At 44.6% G+C, this 12,576-nt stretch overlaps 2 protein-coding genes and 1 long non-coding RNA gene across 12 annotated transcripts in view; 1 reads left to right on the forward strand and 2 right to left on the reverse strand.

The window, feature by feature from the left end:
* LOC119390078 (protein HIRA) overlaps positions 1 to 12,576 on the reverse strand; it is a 298,608-nt gene that overhangs the window by 241,416 nt on the left and 44,616 nt on the right. The gene's annotated exons all lie outside the window — the stretch shown is intronic.
* Positions 1 to 12,576, forward strand: part of LOC125758044 (uncharacterized) — a 276,116-nt gene that overhangs the window by 224,278 nt on the left and 39,262 nt on the right. The window lies entirely within an intron of this gene.
* The window catches only part of LOC119390079 (rap1 GTPase-activating protein 1), a 376,410-nt gene that overhangs the window by 165,557 nt on the left and 198,277 nt on the right, over positions 1 to 12,576 (reverse strand). Inside the window, exon 3 of the mRNA XM_049414651.1 lies at positions 9,179 to 9,253. The gene's annotated coding sequence lies outside the window, so the exon portion shown is untranslated. The remainder of the gene's footprint in view (positions 1 to 9,178; positions 9,254 to 12,576) is intronic.

A 12,576-nucleotide genomic window follows, 5' to 3' on the forward strand; every position in this document is an offset into this window, starting at 1 on the left:
CTTCCACGGCCTTGGGGCTCTTGCGGCCATTCCGTTAATTTCATATATACCAAAACTGGTATGACTTGACAAGAGTTCATGGCGAACATAATGACAGGTCCTAACGTGCAAATCATGACACACATGTCATGTGCGGCATGATTTACATGAAATGGTCTCGGGGCGCTCGCGGTCGTTTAAATGAATGGATATATACGAAAGCCGGTGTGACGACACATTTCGACATGACGAACATAACTGACACGTGGTAACATGAAAATCGTGACACGCGTGTCATGCACGTCATGATTTACATGCCACGCTCATGACGCACTCGCGGCCGTTTCGCTAGGTTGATGTACGCCAATATTGGTATTGCGCGATGTGACTGTATAAAGGACATGAATAACAGGTGGCAACATGAAAATCATGACACGCATGTCATGTATGTCATGATTTACATGCCACGCTCATGACGCACTCGCGGCCGTTTCGCTAGGTTGATGTACGCCAATATTGGTATTGCGCGATGTGACTGTATAAAGGACATGAATAACAGGTGGCAACATGAAAATCATGACACGCATGTCATGTATGTCATGATTTACATGCCACGCTCATGGTGCGTTCGCGGCCATTTCGCGGGTTTGATATACACCAAAATTGGTATTGCACGACGCGACTGTATGACGAACGTAAATTAGAGGTGGTAACATGAAAACCATGACATGCATGTCATGTATGTCATGATTTCCATGCCACACTCATGATGCACTCGCGGCCGTTTCGCTAGATTGATATGCACCAAAATTGGTATTGCGCGATTGGACTGTATCAAGAACATGAATAACAAGTGATAACATGAAAACCATGACATGCATGTCATGATTTACATGCCACGCTCATGGTGCATTCGCGGACGTTTGACTAGCTTGATATACGCCAAAATTGGTATTGCGCGACGTGCCTGTATGACGAACGTAAATGAGAGGTGGTAACATGAAAATCGTGACAGTCAAGTCATGTGCGACATGATTTATATGCCACGCTCATGATGCGCTCGCGGCCGTTTCGCTCGCTTTATATACACCAAAATTAGTATTGCGCAACGTGACTGTATGACAAACATATATGACAGATGGTAACTTGAAAATTATGATATGCATATCATTTACGGCATCATTTACATGCCACGCTCATTGTCCGATCGCGGCCGTTTCGCTAGCTTGATATACACCAAAATTTGCATTGCGTGACGCGAATGTATGACGAACATAAATGACAGGTGGTAACATGAAAACCATGACATGCATGTCATGTATGGCATGCTTTACATGCCACGCTCATGGTGGATTCGCGGCCATTTCGCTCGTTTGATATACACCAAAATTGTATTGTGCGATGTGCCTCTATGACGAACATAAATTACAGGTCCTAACATGCGAATTATGTTATGCATGTCATGTACGGTATGATTTACATGACACTGTTATGGTGCGCTTCCGGCCGTTTAGATAACTGGATATATACCAAATTGGTATGGCATGACAGGAGTGCGTGATGAACATAAATGACCGGTCATGCAGTGTATATACCAAAATATACGTTTCATTGGCATGGTATGTTAGTTAGTTAAGTCGGGTTTTTTTGGCGCAAAAGCAACTCAGGCTATGATGCGCCAGCCACAAGGTTTTGAGAGATGACTCTTAACAGTGATCTTGAACTAGATGTTCATGATGACATTACAGCGAGTGTGAGCGATGGTTATGTGAGGTGGCTGTAGAGGGGCCTAAAATTCCACGCGCAAAAGGCGGGTAAAACGTATATGAATAATAAAATCATGAGTGTGATGTGAAATGTGTCTCCTGACAATGAGTGACAATGTGGTCGTGATTATAGAACTACATAACTATGACAGGAATATGGTGCTACAAATTACTTAAAAAACCACATTCTTTCAGAAAATTGAGCACATCAGAAAACGGCACAAGTGAGTCATCTCCTAGAAGAAGGGATGGATGTAACGGTACGTGTTTTTTGTACAGTGCACTGAAGTGTTTTTGTCTTTGTGTCTCAGTGTGAAGGCATGAGATTAGTATGTGTATAACTGTTAACGGCTCTTGACAATATTCACAAGTTGGTTGGGGCTCGTTTGCAAGTAAGAAGTTGTGTGTCAGGTGAGTATGTCCGATTCGTAGTCTGCATACCACGACTTCTATAAACCGTTCTTGGTGACGACAGGTTTTCCATTCTCCTAGCGCTGGTTTTACCAGATGGAGCTTATTACTTTTGCATGTGTCCCAATGCTTGCTGCCACTTTGTTAAGAGGGCCAGTTTTGTTACTCGCCGGCTATCTTTGAGGGGAACTTTTGCTTTCGTGACTGTTCTGTGAGCTGCCAGAGAAGCACATTTATCAGCCTTCTCGTTGCCAGGTATGCCAACGTGGCTTGGTACCCAGCAGAACCGAATCTGAGCTTCGTTGTTACGTATTATCATATTTAGAATGTCGCCTATTAGTGGTTCACACTCAGATCTGAAGTCAAGAGCTTTTAATGCGCTTAGCGAGTCTGTGTAAAGGACTGCCTTCTTGTGTTTCTTTGAGATTAGGTCTCGCACTGCCTCTCTCAGGGCATAGACTTCAGCTGTAAAAATGGACATGCATTCAGGTAGCCTGATGCCTAATTGCACTTTCCCCTGTCACGATCCCAACGCCCACATGGTTTTTCGTTTTAGAGCCGTCTGTATAATATTCCGTGTAATCGCTGTACTTAAGTTGTAGTGCACGGAAATCTTGTATTATGTGTTCTGGTGGCGTGTTTGTTTTCTTCAGGTGGGTGAGTGACAAATCACAGAGTTGCGTGAAGTCAAACCATGGGGGCAGTCTGGGTGATTTTTGAGCAACGTTCAATACCTCTTTAGGGACGAAATTGAATTGGAGGTATTCTTCAAAACGTAAGATGAGTGGCTTGATTAAGTGTGGTTTGTTCAGGTAATGTGTGCGTGAGGTACATTTGGAAAGAATATCGTGACATATGTGTTCAGGTGATGACTTGATTCTGAGAACATATAACAGAGTTAGTAGTGCTCTTCGTTGACATAGAGGAGGTTCGTTACAATATACATACAGACTCTGTACCGGTGATGTCCTGTAAGCACCGCTGGACAGACGTAGGCCAAGATGGTGTACAGGATCAAGACGTTTGATGTAGGACTCTCGTGCTGAGCCGTAAACAACACAACCATAGTCTAAAGTGCTGCGCACGACAGAGCGGTAGATTCGCAGCATACATAGTCGGTCGGAACCCCAATGTTTGTGCGATAATACTTTCAGAAGGTTGAGAGCCTTGTTTGCCTTAGTTTTTAGATTAGCTATGTGCGGAAGAAAATTTAGCTTTTGGTCGAATGTAATTCCTAAAAATTTATGCTGTGGTTCTATCGGCAATGTGACGTTGTTTAGATTCAAGACTGGGTCTGGGTGTAGGCCTCTCTTTTGGGTAAACAGAACAGCGACAGTTTTTTGTGTGGAGAATCGAAACCCATTTAGGTCGGCCCATTTCGTCAGCTTATTAATTGTAAGTTGGAGTTGCCTTTCACTTGTTGATAAGTTCGAGGCGCGACAGGCAATTTGTAAATCATCAACGTAGATGGAGTACATGACTGTGTGTGGTATCACCTTGTTAATCGAGTTCATTTTGATAATGAAAAGAGTTGTGCTGAGTACACAACCTTGAGGAACTCCGTTTTCCTGCACAAAAACGCGGGACAATACGGTGCCCAGACGTACCTGGAATGTTCTATTCGATAGAAAATCACTCAAACACTTCAACATTCTGCCACGAATTCCTAAATCAGCTAGGTCTCGGAGGATGCCAAATCGCCACGTCGTGTCATACGCCTTTTCCAAGTCAAAGAACACAGCAAGACAGTATTGTTTGTACAGAAAGGCGTCGCGTATTTCCTGCTCTAGCCTGACGAGATGGTCTGTGGTAGCACAACCCTTTTTGTAGCCACATTGGTGTGGGTCTACTAGGCGTTTCGAATAAAGGATGAACGTGAGTCTGATGTTTATAATACTCTCATATGTTTTGGCCAGACAGCTCGTTAACGCAATGGGCCTGTAGCTACTAGTGGAGGTTGGAGGCTTGCCAGGTTTTAGGAATGGCACCACTATGGCATTTTTCCAATCTTCTGGCATTATACCAGTTTCCCATATTTTGTTAAAAAACTGAAGGAGTGCTACTGTAGAGGCTTCAGATAAGTGTGCAAGCATTGTGTAGTGAACACAGTCCGGACCCGGTGCCGTTTTTTTGCCGGCGGAGAGTACTCGGTTTAATTCCTGTAATGTCAGAGGATTGTTATAAGCTTCGTTTGAAGTGGTCGTAAAGGGCAGTCTCTGGTTTTCTGCGGATTCTTTGTACCTGATAAATCGATCTGTGTAATTTTCTGAGCTTGAAATGTTGTAGAAGTGTTCGCCTAAAATATTTGCCTGTTCTTGTACTGTTGTTTGTGCGTGTGGACTTGTAAGTATCGGTATAGTGTATGACGAATAGTCTCCTCTGAATTTCCTGACTTTGTCCCAAAGACATTTAGATGGGATGGAGCTATTAATGGATGTAATGTATTTTTGCCAGGAACACTTTTCCGCCTGCCTTCTTATGTAACGCGCTTTGGCTTTCACCTGTTTGAAATGGATGAGGTTCTCGTATGTGGGGTTCCTTCGGAGAAGTCCCCAGGCTTTGTTTTGCAGTTTTTTTGCTTTTGTGCATTCGTCTGTCCACCATGGATTCATCCGTTTACGCAGAGTCCCGGAAGTTCGCGGTATTGCTTTCTCTGCCGCTGAGACTATGACTTCTACAAACTTTTTGTTAAGCTCGTTTATGGATAATTCTGGTGCAAAGGCCTTTTCGAGATCCGCGTTTTTTGTAAAGGTTGGCCAGTCCGCACGGTGTAAAATCCACCGACGAGGCCGTTCCGCTAAGGTTGGGTATGACGGTGTAAGTTTTATGATGGCGGGTAGGTGATCACTACCATATGACGTGTTAAGGACTTCCCATTTAAGATCGTTAAAAAGGCATGGTGAACAGAGGGCAAGGTCTAAACAGCTAAAAGTCCGCGAAGTTGATGAAAAGTAAGTGAAAGCACCAGAGTTTAAAAGGCAAACGTCATTCGATAGAATGAAATCTTCAATGAGCTGCCCTCTTTGGTCGGTTTTCTCACTACCCCAAAGCGTGGAGTGAGCATTAAAATCTCCTACTAAAATAAATGGCTTCGGCAGCTTTTCTACTAGATTGTCTAAGTTTTTAGTGCTCAAATTCACATGGGGTGGAATGTAAAGCGAACATATGGTAATGGTTTTGTAGGATAAAATGGTGACGGCTACTGCCTCAAAGGATGTGCTCAGTTCGACATCTCGGGTAGGGATGCCACCCTGGACAGCGATGGCCACTCCTCCCGACAGTCGGCTGCAGCGTTCGCGATCTTTTCGGACTACTGTAAAGCCCTTAAGGACTTGGGTATGTTTCGCACCTTGATTTGTCTCTTGAAGGCAGAAAGCTGTTGGTGAATACTTGTTTATGATGTCCTTCACGTCACCTAAATTGTGTATGAGCCCTCTACAGTTCCATTGAACCATGAGAGCCATAATAAAGTAGCAGGAATAAAAGTAAGCAAATATATATATGTAGAGTTTTCAGCTATTTAAAAACGGTAGGTGACATTAAAGGAAGCTGGTCTATCTTACAGAGCCTTTACCGGGCCCTGTAATTAGGGATTTGTCTTTTTTGGAGCGGTCGAGGAGTTCTCGCCGCTCCTTTGGCGCTGTCTGCGCCTTCCCACTAGAAGTTGTGTCCATTGCCTCTGGCAAGGCAACGGGCACACGCTCCAGTGGGTTGTGTTTTCGTTGTGTTGGCTTCGCCTCAACAGACGAAGCCTTTGGCCCCACCAGGCCGGAGGTCGAGGGGACCTCTACTGCTGCCGGCCGGCCCTGGCTGCAACCAAGGCTTGCAGCAGCCGCTGGTGTGGCCGTGTCGTTCGTAGGCGGAGCAGCCTTGGCTGCTTCCGCTATGGGGGCGGGTAGCGTTCGCCTCTGCACACTTCGTGTGGCATGGGCGACCGCTTGTGGCCGCTGCAGTGCTGCCCCCTGTTGCACTGCAGAAGCAAACGATGGTTTCTGAGGGAAAGTTAGTGTTGCACGCTGTCGGGCTTCTCGAAAACTGATGTTTTGTTGGAATTTGATTGTAAGAACTTCTTTCTCTCTTTACCAGGCTAAGCACGAGCGAGAGTATGCGGGGTGGGCGCCGTCGCAGTTCGCGCAACGACGGGTTTCATCCTCAGCCCTGCAGTCATCGGTGGAGTGCCCAGTTGTGGCGCACTTTGCACAGGTAAGTTGCCCACGGCAACTCTGCGATGCGTGGCCGAACCTCTGGCACTTGAAACAGCGCCGCGGATTGGGTATGTACGGTCGGACGCGTAGCATAAGATAGCCTGTTGTGATTGTTTCAGGGAGTGTGCTGGAGCCAAAGGTGACTATAATGTGTTTTGTAGCAATTTCCGTGTCATCCCGCCTTATTTTGATTCGTTGTACACGTATAACATTTTCATCTTTCCACCCGTCCAAGAGTTCTTCATCTGTGAGGTCCACAAGGTCATCATCTGAAACAACGCCTTTAACTGTGTTCATTGTTCTGTGCGCGGTAACTGTAATGGGTTTATCTCCAAATGCTACGAGGTTGCTCAGTTTCTGATATTGGGTGTTATCCTTTAGTTCAATTAGAATGTCCCCACTGGCCATTTTGGTGGCTTTGTAGCCGGCGCCAATGGTTTCAGTGAGGCATCTAGAAACCAGAAATGGTGAAATATTTGTTGCTTTCTTGGTACTGTCACAGTGGATGACATGGTATTTCGGGAAGGTGTCTTGTTTCTTGAAATAGAATGTCGAGGTTGCTTCGGTGCGTGTCCTTTTCGGGGCACGATCGCTGGGTGAGGGGTTCGAGGGTCCCATGAAGAAAGTCATTTGTTCGGCAACGGCGCCTACCACCCACCACGGAGCCCAACAAGGGGGCGTGGCAGGACATGTTAAAAAGTCTGCATCACGCCAGTAGTACGCCGTCACTATAACCTAATATGGTCTACCCAAGGTTGGGGAGCCACACACGGTTAGCCCTTGCCGCCAGGAAAAACGGAAGTAACTAGAAGAGAGGAGAAGACAGGAGAGATGTAAAATGAGAGAAAAAGACGAAGATCAGGGAAGAGGGAGACAGGAAAAGGCGACTGCCGATTTCCCCTGGGTGGGCCAGCCTAGGGGTGCCGTCTACGTGAAGCCGGGGCCAAAGGGGTGTGTTGCCTCTGCCGGGGGGCCTTAAAGGTCCAATCACCCGGCGTCGGCTCAACCCCCAGGATCCCCTTTTCCCCGGACACGGCAATGCCACGCACGGCTAGGCGTGGGAGGGGGTCGAAACCCCCCCGTTAGCTCGGGTCCGTGGTGTCGCTACACACCAAACGCCTGCTTGCGCAGACGCCCCTGCGGGGATTGGCATGGTATATGCCACATTGTGCATGCTCGCGTGCATGGCAAACATGCGATATATGGTAAACTAGATTCCATGGCATGAATGATTTCATTTGGCTCAAAAATAAACAAAGCGATTTATGCAGCTCTTTGCTGGCTGCATCGCATTACATCGATTCCCACAGTGCGTGGGATCTGCCGGATTTTTTTTTCTCCGATTATGTAGATAGCTAATCAACATTGGAAAAATGAATCACAAGCATATGGAATTTTACTGTATGCTCGTTTTCGGGCTTATCAAGTTACGCTATATCTATAAACCCTACTTATCAAATAAATAAGCCGGTTCTTTATAACTTGGTTCGACCGCAGGTGAAAAGACAAGATATCGGATTAAAATAAACCAAGGGCGCCGAATGTGCGAGGAATAACGGGATACGGACAATGCCGCAAGTGCGCTTTCCCACGGCGCTTATTCGACCCACAATTTATTATGACTCGGAGAACTGAGAAACTCCGGCAATGGAACGTGCGTCTCTGACAGCTGCGAAAGCGTCTTTATGTAAGCGCGAACCTCTGCTTACAACTTATCATAATATTTATTGCTTTATTTCGAAGTCGTATCAGCGTCCTTCGCCTGCTCTAACAACTGTCGATGGATGTATTGCTAAAATATTTTGTCTAGCTGAAAAGCTAATCTGTGTGCGTTGCGAGTACGCGCTATTAATCTACTTCTAGATAACTGCCACTGAGTGTAAGTTCAACATTTCTGCAAATATGTAATCTACGTGCATGTAGCTTAGATGACCCGCTTGATACACGAAATGTACCGCTTATATGTGGCCCCGTAACAAAACGCTCTACGAATGCTTGTGCAAGGCTGATGTCATCGCCTCTTCCACGCACGCGTGTTAAATTCTTACATTACTGGTATAGTTTGCGCGCCATCGCTAGAGCGTTAACGACAAAACTGCACAACGTACAGTCGCAGGCAATACAAGAGCGAAGATCGAACTTGTGTCAAATCAACGATTACTTGTATTGCACGGATATTAATGTGGCGTAATAAATTGCAAAGTATATCTTTCAGCTTGAACATTTAGCGTTGTGAACACTCTTGCGTTTGCAAACTGCGTTTAGCCGATACAACCATAGGCGTGCTCAAAGGGGCTCAGGCGGGGGGGGGGGGGGGGCGGCTGCCACCCCCTAATCACCTAAGAAGGGGGGGGGGGCGCAAGGTCATCCCCACACATTGACATAATAGGGAGGGGAGGCGCTGCGACTCGAGGGTGGGGGGGGGGGGGGCAATGTTAGCGCCATACATTGACATTATTGGGACGGGGGGGGGGGGCGCTACGACGACCCTCCCCCCCCCCCTGGAGGGGAACCTTGCGCACGATTATAGATACAACCTTTAAATGGTAACTCCAGTGTTCACTCTCATATTGCTCCCGACTGTGCATCCGACCAAACATAATTAAACACTTGTTCAATCTAGTCGTTGCGCATGACTGAAGTGCGCGCATTTAACGGACGCGAGAACGCACGGCTTATCAGTTGTTGCGTTGAGTGGGCGCCATCACAGAGCGGCAAAATTATATCCTGACACGAGGCGGGTGCGGACTCGCTTCGTCCCGTACCAGAAGAGTACCTGTACGCAACGCCTAAAGATGTGTATGAATGTGAACTCACAATTTGAGGAACGACAGGGCTGGACGACTGCTTCAGGAATGCAGCAGTGTCAATTGGACCAGTCCGGTGTCCGGGCTGCAAGGGGAGAGACCATCCCTTAGACACTCAATATGCACTCCTTCATATATATATATATATATATATATATATATATATATATATATATATATATATATATATATATATATATATATATATATATATATATATATATATATATATATATATATATATATATATAATTGCACTAAAGAAGGGTATTTTTTTCCGAGGGGCCCATTTTTTGTTAGACACGACCAAATGAGTCCAACAATTTGGCCAAGAAAAGCATAGCGGAAATTAATTGCCGTATTTCACTGTAGTTTAGCAATTATGACATAAATAGAACAAAAATAAAGTGGAACAAAAATCACGCTTTCCGTCGGTGGAATCCGAACCCACAACCTTGGAATTACGCGTCCGATACTTTTTGAGCTACGATGGAAGGCGCTTATCCGTGAACTTCGTTGGGTATTTCTCTACGTGTAATACCTGGGAGTGTCAGCCAGCGGCACTCATAGCCAAGGCGGCGAGTGTGGAAGACTCTTTTGACCAGAGATTTTTTTTTTTTTTTGCTCGAGGTGGCAGGCGACCAGTAACCCTCGCCTTCCCCCAGCGCGCGCGCAATGAGCGCCGCTGACAAGTTTAATAAATAAAAAAAACTGTTAATTGCAAGAACCACTGGCGAAAGAGAAAAAAATAACGTGCTTGTTCTAGGCACGATAATCGACCTCTCGTTCCTCTGCATTGCGATACGCCGAAACAGTGGGTAGGGAAGCGCGGGTGCAAGTGTAAGGTATACGGGAATAGTTTTGGTTTTATATAGACCAATACAAAGCCAAGATAACGAATTAAAAAAGGACACTCATGCATATACGCATATGAACGACATATTCGTGTGATTTTTTTTCTCTCTCGTTCCGTTTTATGGCCCTATCGGTAAAATGATTTTCACTCTGTTTATATTGTTGCCTGTGTTCATTTTTGCGTTGTCTCTATATTCACTTTTGCATTGTATGTAACGCCCATCCTGCTTGAGCCAATCTATAGGCCTGGAGTATTCCAAATGAATAAATAAATAAATAAAAATTTGATCGAACGCCTAAAGAATCCTGAAAGAGTGCGAAATACTTTTTTCTTTACATCGAATTGTTGCTCGAGGTGGTACCGTCTTGTGCTTGTCACACGACATACAGTAGCGCATGGGATGTAAATGTTACTGAAAGCTATGCCTCAGCAAAATTTTCAACAGGTTTTCTCCCTCGACAATTCAACAATAAAATTCTTTACCCGGAGATGTTGGTGCATTACCATTTTGAGACATTGTGTCTGCAAAGTATGATGTTTGCTCTCCGCTCCTACAATAAACATAGCGGGGCTGCAGTAAGTGCAGTTAGTTAGTTAGTTAGTTAGTTAGTTAGTTAGTTAGTTAGTTAGTTAGTTAGTTAGTTAGTTAGTTAGTTAGTTAGTTAGTTAGTTAGTTAGTTAGTTAGTTAGTTAGTTAGTTAATCAATTAATAGCGTTCACGGATCCGCAATTATACCACGTTGTACGATCGCGTATAAATCATTAAACATGTGTGATCTGTATTGTAAAAAATGTTCGGCAACCTCTTTTTATCGGCAGTTATGTCATATCAATCAATCAATCAATCAATCAATCAATCAATCAATCAATCAATCAATCAATCAATCAATCAATCAATCAATCAATCAATCAATCGAGAAAGCTTCGCAAGAATTCATGAACGCGTGCGTGCGCACCTGTGGACGCGTAGTTCATTTGTAAAAAGCGGGTAATTCTGACGAAGCATTCGCGGGAGCGAAGCAATTTTATTTTCATTACATTTCGAACGTAAAAAAAAAAAGAGGACATAGAAACAAACGAAAACAGATGATGTTGAAATCATATTGAGTACGGAATGAAAAATGAATATGGTAATGAACCATGGCGCGAAGGTAGATCTACAGTTCCAGACACAGAATCGAAGAGTATGCCGAGATTAGGGCTAGCCTGGCTCTTTACAGGTGACGGAGTACAAGAATGAGAGATAGCCATGGTTTGTCGACGAAGTAAATGTTTCGACTACATTGGCATCATTGCGATGCTATAGATGAGGTGCAGGCACACGATAATTAGTTCCCCTCGTTAGGAATTTATGTCAGAGAATGTGTCTACTCCATTCCAAAACTGCACATACTTCACAGGCTGACACTAATTATTTTTAGACATCGCTAGGAATGATTAATATATTTCATAAAATGGCGACTAAACATCATCTGTGATCAATACACGGTACACAAGGAACGAACCGGAAACAATCTTCATGACCTACGCAAAAACTGTACCTCGTGTCTCAAATAAACTTCCAAATAAATAAAGACAAATAGTTCTCAATTTACTGGCAGTGCTGCAGAGAATACAGAGAAATTTGTAAAAAGAACCTTCAGCGATAATTAACTTTTGCAACTTTGGCAACACTAATCACCCATCTCTGACGTACTCTATTAAGAGGGAAACCTTATTACGGTACATCAACATGCATGCGCCTAATGGGCTTGGGTCGAAACTTACAGTATTTGTCGCACTAGGCATTTTAATGAGTTTTCCTTTGCATGCCAGAAAGAGTTGGCTTGTGCGTGTAGATGTGTCTAAATTTTCAGGGATCTCGGCAATGCTGAGTCCACGCTTTCATTAAAATAATGGTCTGAAAGCTTAAAGAAAGAAAGAAAAAAAGAAAGAAAGAAAGAAAGAAAGAAAGAAAGAAAGAAAGAAAGAAAGAAAGAAAGAAAGAAAGAAAGAAAGAAAGAAAGAAAGAAAGAAAGAAAGCCGGTTTAAGGGGCAGTAAAAAAAAATGTTAGCTAGAGTTATGTCGATTGTTCTTCTAGAAACATCTCACCCGCCACGGTGGTCTAGTGGTTATGGCGCTCGACTGCTGACCCGAAGGCCGCGGGATCGAATCCCGCCCGCGGTGGCTGCATTTCAATGGAGGCGAAGTGCTAGCGGCCCGTGTGCTTAGATTTAGGCGCACGTTAAAGAACACCAGGTAATCAAAATTTCCGGAGCCCTCCACTACGGTGTCCCCCATACTCATATCCTGGTTTTGGGACATGAAACCCCAACGGTTATTATTGTTAGAAACTTATCATCGTTCACCGTCTGTGAACATTAAGAACCGCCCGATGCAACAGCAGACATGTTGACATAATTCCCATGTGAACTCGCTTTATGCAGCTCTCTGCGAATAAGGCCCGCAGTACGAACGACACGCAAGTCCACGACACGTGGCGGGAAAAAGTTTTTTTTACCTTTGCTTCTAGCGTACGAAAACTACGCTCTCGCTGTACAAATGACCAATC

This window comes from Rhipicephalus sanguineus, chromosome 4, assembly GCF_013339695.2.
Source record: "Rhipicephalus sanguineus isolate Rsan-2018 chromosome 4, BIME_Rsan_1.4, whole genome shotgun sequence".
NCBI classification, from domain to species: Eukaryota; Metazoa; Arthropoda; class Arachnida; order Ixodida; family Ixodidae; genus Rhipicephalus; species Rhipicephalus sanguineus.